Here is a 15,492-nt window from a genome sequence, read left to right as displayed (position 1 = left end):
GTGAGCTTCATATTTCCTGCATCTACACACACACACACACACACACCAGGACAAGCATCCCTAAAGCTCACAGCCTCTCTGCTCCGTATACATGGGGGGTATAGATAACAGACAAGAGGTAATGTGTGTGTGCTTTTGGATTTGTTACCTCTTTAGGACCTTTCCTCTTCATAAACACTGACCTTGTCAGGACCAGTAGTCGTCATGCAGACCAAAACCTGGTGCTAATGAGGCAAAGCCTTATTTCCGAGGAACTGGTTAAGTTAATGGTTAGGATTTATGGATTTTGATTGTGGCTAGGTGATAGAGATAGAGTTAGAGTTAGGCATTGACTGGTTATTATTAGGGTTAGGGATAAGGCTTTGTATAGGCTTTCCAAATGAATGGAATGCCAATGCATTGTCCTACGAAGAATAGCTACGCAAACCTTTGTGTGTGTGTGTGTGTGTGTCTAATGTTCACAAATGCATGACTGCATGTGCATGGATGAATGGGGGATCATTTTGATGACCTGGACCACCTTCTCTGCACATTGATTGATTTCTTCCCTTCTCTTTTGTCAAACCACAGAAGTTCACATCTACATGTATGCTGTACAAACTCAAATTCTAATAACGTTTAGAGAGGATATAACAGATGATAAGGCAGAGATGTGACCTTTGCATATAGCTATAGAACATGTTAATAGTATAGTAATATGTTTGTATTATAACAATACAAAGTAGTAATAAGGGAATTATCTTCACATGAACATGTAAATCATAATTAGTAATTACCGCTAGGGTTACGATATATATAAACACAAACCCATTCTGAAGCTGGAATTCACCTGGTAGTTTTTTCACAATTCACAGTTTTTAGTTTCAGTTTTACCTGAAAACACCTGTTATAGACACTGACATGGTCTTTCAAGTTCTTTTCGTGATACAGAGAATAAAATATGGTTAATTCAAAAGGTGTTTTGTTTTTTGTTTTTTTACAGTGAACTCAACATACTACTGCATTCACAGCAGATGTTATCATTTTCCTCCACAACACCTCAAAATACACCGTGATGGTTGGATAATGTAACAGCTGTCAGTGTTTAAAGTTCAATAAGAGGTAATAAAGAAGCACTGTTGGTTCTTAATAGAGAGTCTGATATTGTATTGTACTCATAAGTGCTGGTGATAACTCATGAGATGACTGTGCGTGCTTGTGTGTGTTCATAGGTCTAGTAAATAAAGGCTACAACTACAGTGTGGCTGTGGCTTAGTACAGTGTTTCCCAAACACTGGGTCGTGTGAATTTCAGCTTTATAACATGGGAATTATCAATTTTGATTCCCATAGATTTTCATGTGAAGGTATTACACTGATATTAACCTATAATCATCATCATCACCAAACTATTGTCTGGATATTACATTGTAATATCATCTCCTTATTACCATATCCCAGGTGCGACCAAGGGCCTTTCTGAATGGAGTTTGCATGTTCTCCCTGTGTGTGCATGGGTTTCCTGTGGATATTTTGGCTTCCTCAGTCTCTTCCACAGTCCAAAGACATGCAGATTAGAAAAACTAGACACCTGGGATTGGCCAATGATGGACTGGTGACCTGTCCAGGACGTGTTTTGCCCTATGTCAGCTGGGATTGGCTAAAGCATGTGGAGGTTAAAACAGTTGAAAATGTATTTCCTTGCAGCAACCACATGCAATTCTTTCTCTAAAACTTAAAACCCAGGTTACACACTGTGCCTATATTTAACCACATTTATAACCAGGAAGGAAACATTAGCTCACACATATCTGCGGTTTACAGATCTGTGCGATGGCAACATACCGTTCTTTCCTCACTTTGGCACATTTTCAGCTGACTTGGATAACCCTTCAGCTAAGCTTGAAGAGCTCAGAGCAAATTTGCTGTTCACTTAAGTTGCGCTGCCTGTAGAAATTGGCTTCACCTTCAGTCTGACACTACCTTTAGGCCAGAACTTGTCACAGTACTGGAATTAGATTTTAACTAATTTGTTTCACTTTGTGTGTTGTTCTTTCCATACAAGTGTGATCTCTACAGCCTCGAGGCCGGAACATTTCTCATGCAGTATTGTGGCATCATTAGTGAATTTGAATATTTTTGTCACAGCAGTAGCAGGTTCATCTACTTTTTCATATTTCAGCTTAGCATGGGCAGCTATACTTCTCATACACACTTCCTCCTGAAACTATCATGAAAATGGTTCATGAAATCTATTTTTATTGCTGGTCTGCTCTCAAGACAGTGAGAAGAACTGTCAGAGTCAGTGATAATGTGCGTCTCACACACAAGACATCAGCTCTGAACAGCTCTAAACAAGCAGCGGTTAAGATTGAACAGTGGTTGCTGTGCGCCTGCTTTTTACAGTCCACACATTTCAGCTAGTCGTCCACATGACACACAACCCCAGAGAGAGAGTGAGAGAAAATGGCCACCACTTGGTCCTGTCATCTTGTACAACTGTTGTTTTATTTGGTCGTGTTTGTGTGTGTTACTACAGTCAGGATATCAGTATGAAGATAAAGTGAGGATATCACATGAAGAGAAAAACTCAACTTTTATGTTGCGTGTGTGATGCTGTGGAAGTAGGGGTAGGGAGGACACAGCAGGCTGCGGGGAAACATGTTCACTACAAAGTAAATCCAGCCTCTTCTTCTTCTTCTACTCCTTTCCGTCAACTACGGTAAAAAAATCACTCTTTCATTGTCTGCGTAAGTTTCCCTTTTGAAATCGCACCATGCCCCACCCCTCAAAAAATCCCACCACATGATGACTACCAGGGCCGGCCCAAGGCATAAGCAAACTAAGGGCCTCCCCCCCCATTGAGTGTTTTTTTGTTTGTTTGTTTTTTTAAACACAAGTGACATGATTGAATGAATGAATGAATGAATGAATGAAATAATTAATTTATTTTAACTTAAATAAACCACACTTAGTGCTAAACTTAAAAGGTGTCTGGTTTGGTGCAAATAACGACTACATAAATACAGGGGTCTACCAAGGGCCAGAAGTCTAGAGGGAGCCCCTGGCATATGAGCAAGGATGGATTACTGAATGAACGGAGCAGGCTCAAGAGGTTAAGGGGCCCTGAAGCCCAAGCCTAAGTCAAATAATAAGTCAATAAGTCAAAAAGCCAAAGCCTATGAATCTGAAAAAAAATTATGTGTTGGCCTTCTCCAGCTGGCCATCTCAAAAATCCACCAGAATATAGGAAACCACATCTATCATATCTCTTGAAGAAATATGTCTGTATTAATACAATTGATAATGTAACATTATAGTGTGACATTTGTGTCAATAATAGTCAAGCACAGGTGACTCCGCATGGTGGGAAGGGGGGTCCCCAAATCACTGTCTGCTTAGGGCCCTCTAAAGGCTCGGACCAGCACTGCATGAAGCAGCAATCACAGACAAGTGTGTCATTGAGCTCTGCAAAGGTCACACACTTTATCCTTGAAAAGCATTCTAATGGACCTGGTCCACACTACAGTAAATGCGTATGGCAAAGAAAGTATACACTTGCTGCTTATCCAGCAGTCAGGCAAATTTCTCTGTGTGCTGTGTGGTTCACAGCAACTACAGTTTTAATGAATATATTTATTTGTCACAAACACAAGGCTTTCTGTACCTGTTTCAAAGTAAAAACTGTAGCATTTCAGTTTCCAATATTTTTTTTAAACAAGCTTTTAGAGTAGCAAATGGTTTTCCCAAGTGTGTTTGTTGTTGAAAATAGCAATAAAATACAAATTGTTAGCCTAATAGCATAATTGCCAAAGTCATTTTTTTGGTAGTTGTGATATCTGCCTAATTACCTATGTCCTCAGTATATCAGAACACTTGTTAGTGTCTAAAATCACTGTCTGCCTTATCATCTCTTTGACTTACGCATTTTTGCTGCTACATACAAAGGTGGCGGACCGCATGAGAAAGAGGGCTCCACTGACCACAAATGAAGCATTACCTCTCTTTGAGTCATCTGGTAAGCTAGTTTATATTTCTTCAACTTTGTTGAAAAGGTTTTGCAGTGAACCTGTTCATTTACCATGGTTTACTGTTAACATTCAGCAGCACTTTATCTTCTGCTGCTTCAGGATCAGGAAATTAACTTGATACCAATTTAGAGAAGGACTTAGAGAAGGATTTAGATGGCAGTGGACCTGAGATAGGGTTAGATCAGGACACCCTGGCTACTCACAAAACATTAAAGGCTCAAGCTCAAGCTGAAAAAGCTAAAGATAAACAGGAATCCAGTGAAAAACTCTCAGTGTGGACAATAGACCTTCAGTGCGTTCTTTTGTGCCCCAAGACAAAAGCAAGCACAATGTATTATAAAACTACAGATGCACAACTTTACTTGCGTCAACCTGGGTAACAAAGATGGTTACTGTTACGCCTGGGAGGAGCATGAGGGCTCCCTCAGTAGTGAGGTTTTTGCCCATCTGCAGTGCAAACACTTTGAGTCGGTCCTAGGGGCCAACCAAAAAGTCACAGTCTGGAGTGATGGCTGCAAATATCAAAATTGGTGTTGTACCATCACAAATGTGTACATAGATCTGGCCATGAAGCAAATTGTCACAATAGAATAAAAGTATCTGGTTGCAGGGCACACACTAATGGAGTGTGACTCCATGCATAGCCTCATTGAACTGCTCACCATCAAAGATATTCACACTCCACGTGATTACATTGTCATCTTCAAGACTGCACATCTGCATCCTTCCCCATACAAGGTCACCCAGCTATTCCACGATGATTTCATGAAGTTCTCTGGGGCCTATGTCACCAACATTCGACCAGGAAGAAAAGTTGGCGACCCCACAGTCCATAACCTTCAGGCTCTCCAGTACCTGGCAGATGGTTGAATCCGGTACAGGTTGGATTTTGAGTCTGACTGGGAGAACCTGCCTCAGCGACTCAGCATCCCCAAAGAACTGTTTCTCTGGGTCCTACTCTTTCCTGCCAAACTCTCTCAGGAAATTCAATGACTTGTAGGCAATGAAACCAGTACCAAGAGTGGCCCACCAGTACTATGACAACCTCCCTCATCAGTAGACAGTGTGATAACAGGTTCACACAGCACCTGAGCGGGACTTTGGTTAAAGTTAGATAATTGCAACAACTTGGTTATGTTTAGGAAAGTAAAACAAAATTGGTTATGTTATCGTTGTGTTTACATGTAAGAGAAAAATTGCCTAAGTCAAGGCATTTGTTATGCAATCAATGTTGTGTCTTAGTTTTTATGGAAACTTGTTCACACATCTGGTTGAACTTTCTGTTAAAATATCAATAAAAAAACACCAATGTGCTTGCTAAAAAATTTGTTTTTTCTTGTTTTTCAAAAACGTTCAAATATGACTTAGGCAATGAAATGTGAAAAAAAAAACAAGAAATGAAAATGTGGGAAAATGTAGCAAACTAAAGGTATTGTGAGAGTTGTGAGGAGGTGTAGATACTCACAAGTGGACAGTAAACTGCTGATGAAGAGTGCTTATAGCTTTTATGTAGGTTTTATGACATTTGAGGAGGAATTATGCTAATTATAGCTCCAGTTCCTCCAGTGTTCGATGCCAGATCATTGTTCTCACTCAGTAGTAACTACACCGGCCAAATTGCACTCATAGAGTTTAAGTATTAAGTTAAGTCTCCTTTTGGAGATCCTTGTAAAAGACTATCATCGGTTTGTTCACAGAAAGGACTGGAGGAACGGATTACTACTTCCCATCCTGCCACAGCAAAGCCACTTCTGCGCCAACTGCCCCCACCTTAATTCAACTATTGAACAACCAAAGGAAAATCAACCCAAGCTTTCTGCTTATCAAATCTCCAGTCAGTAACCATCACCAACCTCAGTAAAAATCTCCAAGACTACGACGACTCAGTTTTAACCTGCCTCTCCTTTCACAGAGCCACATAATTGCATCAGCGAAATATCACTGATTCAAAAGAGAAACAGATCACTTACCCATTCTCCCTCAGCTCCTCACCATTAGACAGCATTTTATAACTGGGAACTGAAGTTTGTGAATCGCTCACTCTCCTGCACCACAGTCCATATAGAAAATCAGTGTTTTTAGCTGTGGGACACAGGAGCTGCTGGTCTACTGCTCTCTCATTTACTACATTTGTGTGAGGTAGATTAAGGTGAAGGAAGAATTTCAAACACCAAAGTCACAAAATAACACCTTTGAACTTGATGGTAGAAGCAGCAGTGGATCAACTTCTCTGGCGTAAAGGGATATAAAATCAGTGATGTTCTCTATGGACATCTATGGACATAAGTTAATGGCCAGATGAAGTGGTAGACACATCTATCTATAAATTCCAGGAACATCTATCTGTGTGTATGTGTGTGTTATTCGCCTATCTCTCGAACCAATGATCCCATTGATTTCAAAGTTCACAGGTGTCTTGCTGCACAAGTACGTAAAAATCACTTGCTTATACATTGCACTTATGACTAGCACTTGTAAGTTGCTTTGGATAAAAGCGCCTGCTAAATGACATGTAATGTAATGTAAAAGTGCAGTGCAAGTTTGACGTTGCTTGGAGAAGTGATGCAAAAGATATCGGTAAAAGAAGCATGCATTGGCTTTCGCCACTCTCTAGAAATAAGTAAGTGCGTATGCAAAGCTATAAAGTGCTACTCATAAGTGCGATGTACAAGTAAGTGCTTTTTTGTGTGTTGTCGTCATCTTATTTGAGGTAGTCGAAAGAGATGTGGTTTTAGTTGGTGGCAGAAAATGTGGAGGCTTTCTGCTGTCCGGATGTCGATGGGTATCTCATTCCACCATTTGGGAGCCAGGACAGCGAACGGTCGTGAGTTCAGTGAATGACTCTGCGATCCTCTCAGTGAGGGGGCAGGAAGCCGGTTTGCCGATGCAGATGTCCTGGATGTAGGCTGGGCAGGATCCATTTGTAGCATGAGATCATTCCTGGATGCCTAACCATCCTGGATCACCCCTCCAGTATGCCAAGGAGTTCCAAGATGCCATGGCCTTGGAACGAATCAAAGGAAAACCTGACTTCTTCCTCACCTTCACTCATCCTGGCCTGAAATCACAGGATCATTTTTTGAGGGTCAACCGACCAATCAGAGACCAGACATCATTGCTTGAGTAGTTCACATGAAGGTGATAGAACTCCTCACAGACCTCATCAAGCATGATATCTTGATACACATTGAGACTGGATGTGCCTGATGAAGAGACCCGTGAGATACTAAGACGTGATGAAGTAGGCCGTTATGAGTTAAGGCGTTACATCACTGCATTTGAGGGAAACACGCATATACGACTTCACCATTTAGAAGAAACAGCCACCAGTAAAGATGCTTGCTATTCATCTACAGCTGGGGTCACTGACCTTTTTGAAACCAAGAGCTACTTCTTGGGTACTGATTAATGCGAAGGGCTACCAGTTTGATACACACTTAAATAAATTGCCAGAAATATCCAATTTGCTCAATTTACCTTTAACTCTATGTTATTATTAATAATTAATATTTATCTTTGTGGACACACTGATCATCTCAATGATTTCTCACAATAAATATATATAGAAACAGATAAATATCAATATGCAACACTTTATTTTTATATTTTCTCTAAGTGCACATTTTTCAAATTGAACATTTTCAAATGATCACTTCTAAGACAGTCTTGTGAAATCACAATATCCCATTTTAACTAGCTAGCCACTAACATTTTTTAACAAATCATGAATTACTTTGCACCATGTGTGTACAAATAATAACTCATGTAAAATACAGAAGTCAACTCTCAAATTTTTAAATGAATCATGTCAGAAAAGGCTGATTCTTAAAGATAAGTTGAACCAAACAGGCTTGCAACCTTCATAGCTGCTGCGCATACACCACTGTACTTTTCTGTGTCAACAAGGCACCAAAAGTTTGGTGCAGCCTGGTGGGCTTTGAGGTGGAGGTCATTTTGCAGTGTTACAATTTCAATCTCCACCTGTTCAGCATCCAGGCTGAATGTTGCACTTAACTGCTCAGCAATGCATGATATGTCCACGTTCATGAAAGGATTAGAAATGAACGACACATGGCTCAAGCTGATCCAGGTCACAAAACCTGTTCTCAAACTCTTGCCCAACTCTGTTTATGACCTGAGAGTACTTTTCTGCAACTTTATCAAAAGCCTCAGATGCAGAAGCATTGTCTTTCAGCACCATCTGCACAGAGGGAAAGTGCGGCACTTTTTTTCTCTGTAAATGCACAGAAAATAGGTTCATCTTAGCTTTAAATGCATTTAAAGCACTTATCATATTGGCGACAGTTTTACCTTTGCCTTGCAGCTCACAGTTCAAACTGTTCAGTTTTCCAGTAATGTCCATTAAAAATGCAAGGTCAAGTATCCACTCAGTGTCCTCCAGCAGCACGGTGTCCTCACCTCTGGACTGCATGAACTCTTTGATTTCATCCAAAAGTGACAAAAAACGTTGCAAAATTCGTCCCCTGCTGAGCCATCGGATTTCTGTGTGTAGTAGCAGGTCACCATATTCAGCTGACAGCTCCTCCAAAAGTACCTTGAATGTTCTGTGCTGTTTAGCTCTGAAGCGGATGCTGTTTATGATCTTTAAGACGGGAGTCATTTCGTGCTCAAAGCAGATCACTTTTGCACATAAGGCCTGCTGGTGTATGATGCAGTAGTACTGCAGAAAGTTTGGGAACTCTGGGTCAGCTTTACAGTGAGCAACGAATCCTGTGTGTCGGCCGATCATAGCAGGAGCCCCATCCGTAGTCACTGATACCAGCTTTTCCAGCGGCACCTTTTTTTCCACCAAAAACTCCTTCACTGCGTTATAAATGTCAACTCCCCTCGTAGTTCTCTTTAGGGGCAGTAGTGTCAGAAGTTCTTCTTTTGTGGAGAAATCATCAAACACCATCCGGATAAAGACCATCAGCTGCGCCGTACTGCTGCTGTCCACCGACTCGTCACACTGGATGCTGAACCACCGGCACCTAGCCAGATCACGGTCCAGCTGGTCGGTCAAGTTCCCAGACATTGCCGACACTCTTCTTACCATTGTAGTTGCCCCGAGTTGAACATCGGAGAGACTGGAGAGTACATCGGTTCCATACTTCTCGTCTTCAAGCACAGTTTTAGCAATTATCATCATTGCTTCTTTGACAACCTCCCCGTCTGTAAATGCCTTCTTTTTCTTTATCAAGAATTGCGTAGCTCTAAACGAGGCTTCAGTTGCTTTTTGGGAGTTTTTAACCGGTGTAGTGAAAAAAGACTGCTGTTTGCACAAAGCTGCCTTTAACTCGCGGGCCTTTTCTGCGCGCAGTGCGCTGCCCGGTGGGTAGTTAGCATGGTAGCTTGTGTGACACGTAGTGAAATGTCTCTCCACATTGTGCCGCTTTGCTATTGCCACAGTTGCCCCGCAAATGAAACACACGCAGGATCCTCTCACAGTGGTAAAAAAAAACTCTACCTCCCATTCGTCGTGAAAATTATATGTTTTCTTTCTTTTTTCTGACATTTTTTGGGGTAACTCTTCTCCTCATATTCGCTGCGTCCGCTAACGTTAGCTTGTTTGTAAGAGCGCAACAAACGCTACATTTTGGTCATGCGCACAATACTGACCTTTGAACTATACTAGGTCAGAGTTCATTTATATTAAACACAAAAAACACTTTACATTTTAAGTGTTTATGTATTGTCATTTGTAAGTTACATGTAAGTGTGATTTAAACAAGAATAGCTAAAGAAATAAATCTATATATATAAAAGCTCACTGGTAAGTGCTGCTATTTGAGCTATTTTTAGAACAGGCCAGCGGGCGACTCATCTGGTCCTTACGGGCGACCTGGTGCCCGCGGGCACCGCGTTGGTGACACATGATCTAGAGGATGAACAGGTCATCATGTTCAATGATGAAGGCACTGGCCAGGACCTCTTGGACTCAGGGCCATCTGCCACCAAACTGACTGCCTTTTTTGAAGCAATGTCTCTTCTTTGTGTACCCAGATGTGTTTCAACACTTGACTGGATGGCTGACAACATAGGACAAATTCCAATGATTGCCTTCAACCCTCACACTGCTGAACTGTTCTATCTCTGCATCCGTTTGTACGGTGTGCCAGGGCCAACATGCTCCGACGAGTTGGAGATGTGGTCAAGGACTCCTATCTGGCAACTTGCGTTGTGCATGGCATTGTTGACAATGACCAGGTAGTAGATACTTTTATGGAGGAGGCTGCAAATGTGACATTGGCTCAGCACTGCATGAGGTATTCGCCAACATGCTAATGTTTGTTCTTAAAAGGGGAACACTTGCAGTTCATGAATGTATTGTGACTCAATTGCCACTTGACCTTAAGGACCACATTGAAAGACATTTTATTTTGGTTTCATTTTGAATAGGAACTTTTGCCTCCCTGAGCCTGATCCACTTCACGTCCGGAGTCAAATTCTCTGCCTCATCCAGCATGAGACTGAGCACAACATAGAGGAACTTCAAACTGTCATTACTGACACGGAGAACAGCCTCAATGACAAACAGCAAAAAGTTGTTGAAACAGTGATGGAAAGTGTGGAACAGGGACTTGGAAAAATGATATTGCTTGATGCAAGTGGTGGAACTGGGAAAACGCAAGGCAAAACCTTTCACAGTAGGACAAAATGTCCTCTCAATCTCGTCGACGAGTCCACTTGCAGTATGTGACGTGGACATGACAGAAATGCAACACGCATCTCATCATCCACAACCACGCATTTCATGGTGTCAATGATGGATCGCCGTGCATTAGAAGCAGCAGATTCTGTCCTGTCAGTCAGTCAAAATACTACAAAGAGAACACAGGTGGAGACAACCTAAGAAGTCTACAATATCTTGATCATTTTATGTCAAGAACTAGAGAACAGTTGAAGGTATATGGCATGAAGGTGAACAGTGACAATCCCCATGGTTAAGGGGGGCACCAGTGCCCTCCAGCTGTACCCACACTACCTTTAATTGCAGGATGAAGCCTAACATAGTTCAACAGAATCTGTCCCACTAGTGACATGTAAGAGCAGGCCTGGCAAATATGTCCTCAAGCTAGCGATACATTTTTAAGATGGTGTGCTTTTAAACTAGAACTGGCACTTTCTCGCTTTAGTTTGACATTTACGTTTTTCTGCACATGTGGAAAAAAATGAACTAATGAACAGTGCGCTCATTAGGGCAGGGTTTAGTAAATTAAAAAAGAAAAGCGGTAAAAAGAGGTAAGTCTGTGTGGGTGTTTGTGTGCTTGTATTTGCTTGTGTTTTGTCTCTTGAGGACCTTTTTCTGTCATAAACACTGACCTTGTCAGGACCACTAGTCCTCATGAAAACCAAACGCTGATCCTAATGAGACAGAACCTCATTTCTAAAGAACTGGTTAAGTTTGAGGCTAAGATTTGAATTGTGGTTAGGTTATGGTAAGTATTAGGCATTGACTAGTTATGGTTAAAGTTTGAAGTTGAATTTTCACAAGTCAAAGTCAATGCAGTGTCTGCACAAAGTGTGTGTGGTTAAAGAGGGTGCAGGCTTGATAATATCAGTGCCGCTGTTGAATAACGTCCTCTTTGTGGTATTAGCAGGTGAGAAGTGCTTTTGGCGTGTGTGTATTCAGAAAGAATGAGAGAGTGACAGACAGAGAGACACGAGGTGCCGAACAGGGTTTACATTGCTGAGTGGGTAGTTATTAAGTGGGCCCCAAGGTGTGAAAGCAAGTGATGATTGCAGCAAAAGCAAGATTGTAACAACGCTTCTGAAACATCAGTTAAGTTTAAAAAAGAAAGAAAAAAATGAACAAGTAAGGAGTCAGTTGAAGAAGAGACCACAGTTGCAGATGTAGAACATCATTAGTCAGTTACTTGACTGATAACACACACCCTGTGAGCACTGAAGAACAAGTTTAGATGCATTTCCAGGAGTCCTGACTGGACACTTACATTTTTAAACTGCACTCACTGTTACATTCAAACCATGGTTTCTCAGTATAGCAATCTTGTGTCGCCCAGCTGTGCTGCACACAGGAAGTGTTTTTTTGTTTTTTTTCAATACAGATTAAGGCAAACAGGTTAGAGTATGTCTGAAAATATGAAAAACAAAAGTTTCAGAAGAGAATTGTACAGCACAAAAATCCCATTCATCAGTTCATTCACCCCTGCTCTGCTGCTGAATACACACAAACACTCCCTCAGTCAGGTTGGATAGTGCTGCTTGACAGAGCCCATTTTCAGATGAAGGACACCACAAACAAATACTGTTACATTGTTTGATATCATCGGCAAAAACAAAAAGTTTTGTCTTGCCCAAGGACACATCGGCTTGTTAGAAGAGTTCACCGCAACTCAGTTTATAAAATGCAAACGTATCTCGGCCTAGGCATTTGTGACGAGTGTAGGAGATGATAAGGTAGGAAACTAATATTGAAAGCTTGACAACGCCACCCAGGGAATTACTGTTGGATACAAGGCACACAGATTCAGGTTACTCAGGGGGCAGCAGAGGTGGTTCCAAGTTAACATGTATTTTTTATTAAAATGTGTTAAACATTAATTCTAAAATCTCGATAAAACTCATCCATACCAACAACAAAGGGGGAAAAACCTAATCAGGGCTGAGGCCAAAGTGGATGGACGAAGGCTAGGGCAGGGGAGGGATCCACCAAAGAAAAAAACAACACAATCACCGGGCACACGTGGCAGACACTCTCTCAGTGACGAAAAACCCACTCCCAGGGACACAGCAAGACAAGACGGGGGAATGCCACCACCAGATCATTAGCACTGCCACCACCGGCCTACAGCAACTGAAAAGGGGAGGACAACAAATTAGTGGGGTTACACATTCAAAACAGAAGAAAAAGACACTTCCAAGCCTAACAAATCTATAAAAATGGACAGGTCACAGGCTTGAATAAATCTCTAAATTAACAAAATAAAACTACATAAGCAAAATCCTGTTTAACCCAGACGCATTACCCAAAAATAATGTACACAGTCACACATTCACATACTCATTCACTCCATATAAGGGGGAACAGTCCCCAGTAAAAGCAGTCGTGCCGGCCTGAGGCGTGCGGTCAAACAATCGTCCTGTGCAGCAGGTATTTGGAAGTCAGCTGTGAAGCATCCGACGACCACCGGATAACAGCACACAGCGAGTACGCAGCAGCAGCAAACACGAGCACCAAACACAGTGAATACAAAGCAGCAGTGGCCCATTAGGTGGTTAACAATAACACCTTTTTTTTAAGCAGCAACAGTCACTCACATTCACGAGAGGAGGAAGAGGAAAAGGGCTCCCAACCACAGCAGCGTGCACAGGGAGCACGGAGCAGCACACAATAAGTCGCCCTGTCGGGGATGTGACCTCTAACCCGGAAGTGACAGAGGAAGAGCTGGCGAGCGGACTACGGCTTTTGTACCAGCTCCCTCAATGATTACTGGAACTGAAATCATGGCAACCAATAAACAAACATGAACGAGGTGGAAAGTAAAACAAAAACACTCACTGCTCACTGCTACACATTGTGAGCTATACCAGTCAATTACAATGCTCTACAGATTACTTTGTGCTCACAGTGTAGCAACATGTCAACATGTTAAAAAATAAACAATACTATATGTACGAGTGATTTACTGGGAAACAAATGTGACAGAATCGCAATTAACGGTATAAGAAGCTCGGGCTTGTCAGGTTGCCCTAAGTTTCTGAGTTGGAAATCCAAGTTCAGGAGAGATTTGTGTGTTAGGAATGCCCCATGACCTCAGAAATTCAGAGTTCCGATGACAAATGTAATGCAATACATCACCCAAACATACTTGTCCCCTAAAAATTGACATTCCCACACCACTAAACTGCATTCTTAGTTATGTTGTGTGAGGAAAAATTTGACTTCACTTGACCTCTTTCTTCTCCTCTTTTCTTCCTGTCCTCCACTCTCACCACTCACCATCTCAGAAACCTTGGGTGAACAGAAGAGAAGAGCGAATGCTTTCTGATTATTTTCTCTTTTTTTCTCACCTCTTGTGTTGGTAATGAACTACAGCCAACATCAGAATGCTGCAAAGTTTTGAGTAAAAACAAAAAAAACAAAAGCTAAAGCTGTTGAATAGATGGCATCTGGAGTAATCAAGCAAACAGCTATTCACACTCAAGGGCAAGGCCATGCAACAAAGGCAGCATGCAGAAGAGCTTTCCACACACAGCAGGTGTGAATGGCTTTTGAGAGGAGCTCATGTGAAAGGCAATCCGTACCACTCTGGTAAGGGATGACTTCCATTCTGTCCTTTACATAATCCTGTTGGATCCTGCTGTACAAGCTACATCACTGCATCAATTGTGTACATGTTATACAACTTCCTCTAAATATGAGGTCTCAAAGTCGTGGCCTATTGGCCACATGGGCACCCCCAATCAATTGCACGTGCCTCGCCACTTAATATCAAGTCATGATGAGTTGTTCTGTGCATTGTTTTATTTTGAATTATTTCTAGATTCAGTGAACTATAGATCATCCCAGACAAAACAAACACTTTTATTTAGACATTTTATGAAATATTGTCACCAACATCATTATTAATGGATATTAATAATGTATATGGATTTTTGTGATACATATTAAAGCTAATATCACCCACCCTTAGTGAACAGTTGCCTTTTCCACAAAAACAATAATTTGTTGACACTTTTTTGGCCCCCACCTGACCACACTAGGCACTCAGTGGCCCCCTGGTCTACTGTAAATATATAAATGTATAGATGGCAATATTATGTGTGTTCATCGTTTTTTATGCTTATAAAATATGTTTCTCATACAACGATGCTTCAGGCATTGCAGTTCTTAAATCTAGACCAGAGGTCTTAAACTTGCCGCCCATGGGCCACATGTTGATTTCATATGACCCACCACTTACAGTATATTGTATAGTGGCTAGAATTAAGTCGTTTTTTTATTGACTGATTCATTTTAAAACCTTAATACTTTTTGGTGTGAACACTGTGGCTCTGCATGGCTGGGGTTAATTTGGAGTGTCCATTTAACAATGAACAATGGGGATTGGGTACCTTGCTTAGGGGTACGTCAGCCCCTGACCTGGTGGGTATTCAAACCAGCAACCCTCAAGTTACAAGCCCAATTCTCCTCCACTTGTCCTTGGCTGCGACTAGTACTAATGTTGTGGTTACTAGGGCTGTCAACTACGTTCTGGCGCGACTAAAATTCTGATTGGTAGATTTTTTGCTGTGTTAATTTCACACAGTATATGGTTAATTTCATCAGGAGGAAAGTACCAAGTGCTAATGGGGTGTTTTCAGAGCACCTGTTTCACAGTGTCTTCAGAGAACACACCCCTTGTGTTCACTATTTTTGGATTAGCCCAACCGACTGGAGACTGAGCTCCTATGTTCAGTGTCGCTCTGTGCAAGGACATGCACAGAGCCAAATAATCGAAATATTCCTCAAAGGTTCT

This window comes from Solea senegalensis, linkage group LG16 (assembly GCF_019176455.1).
Source record: "Solea senegalensis isolate Sse05_10M linkage group LG16, IFAPA_SoseM_1, whole genome shotgun sequence".
Classification (NCBI taxonomy): Eukaryota; Metazoa; Chordata; class Actinopteri; order Pleuronectiformes; family Soleidae; genus Solea; species Solea senegalensis.
This window is presented reverse-complemented; position numbering follows the sequence as displayed.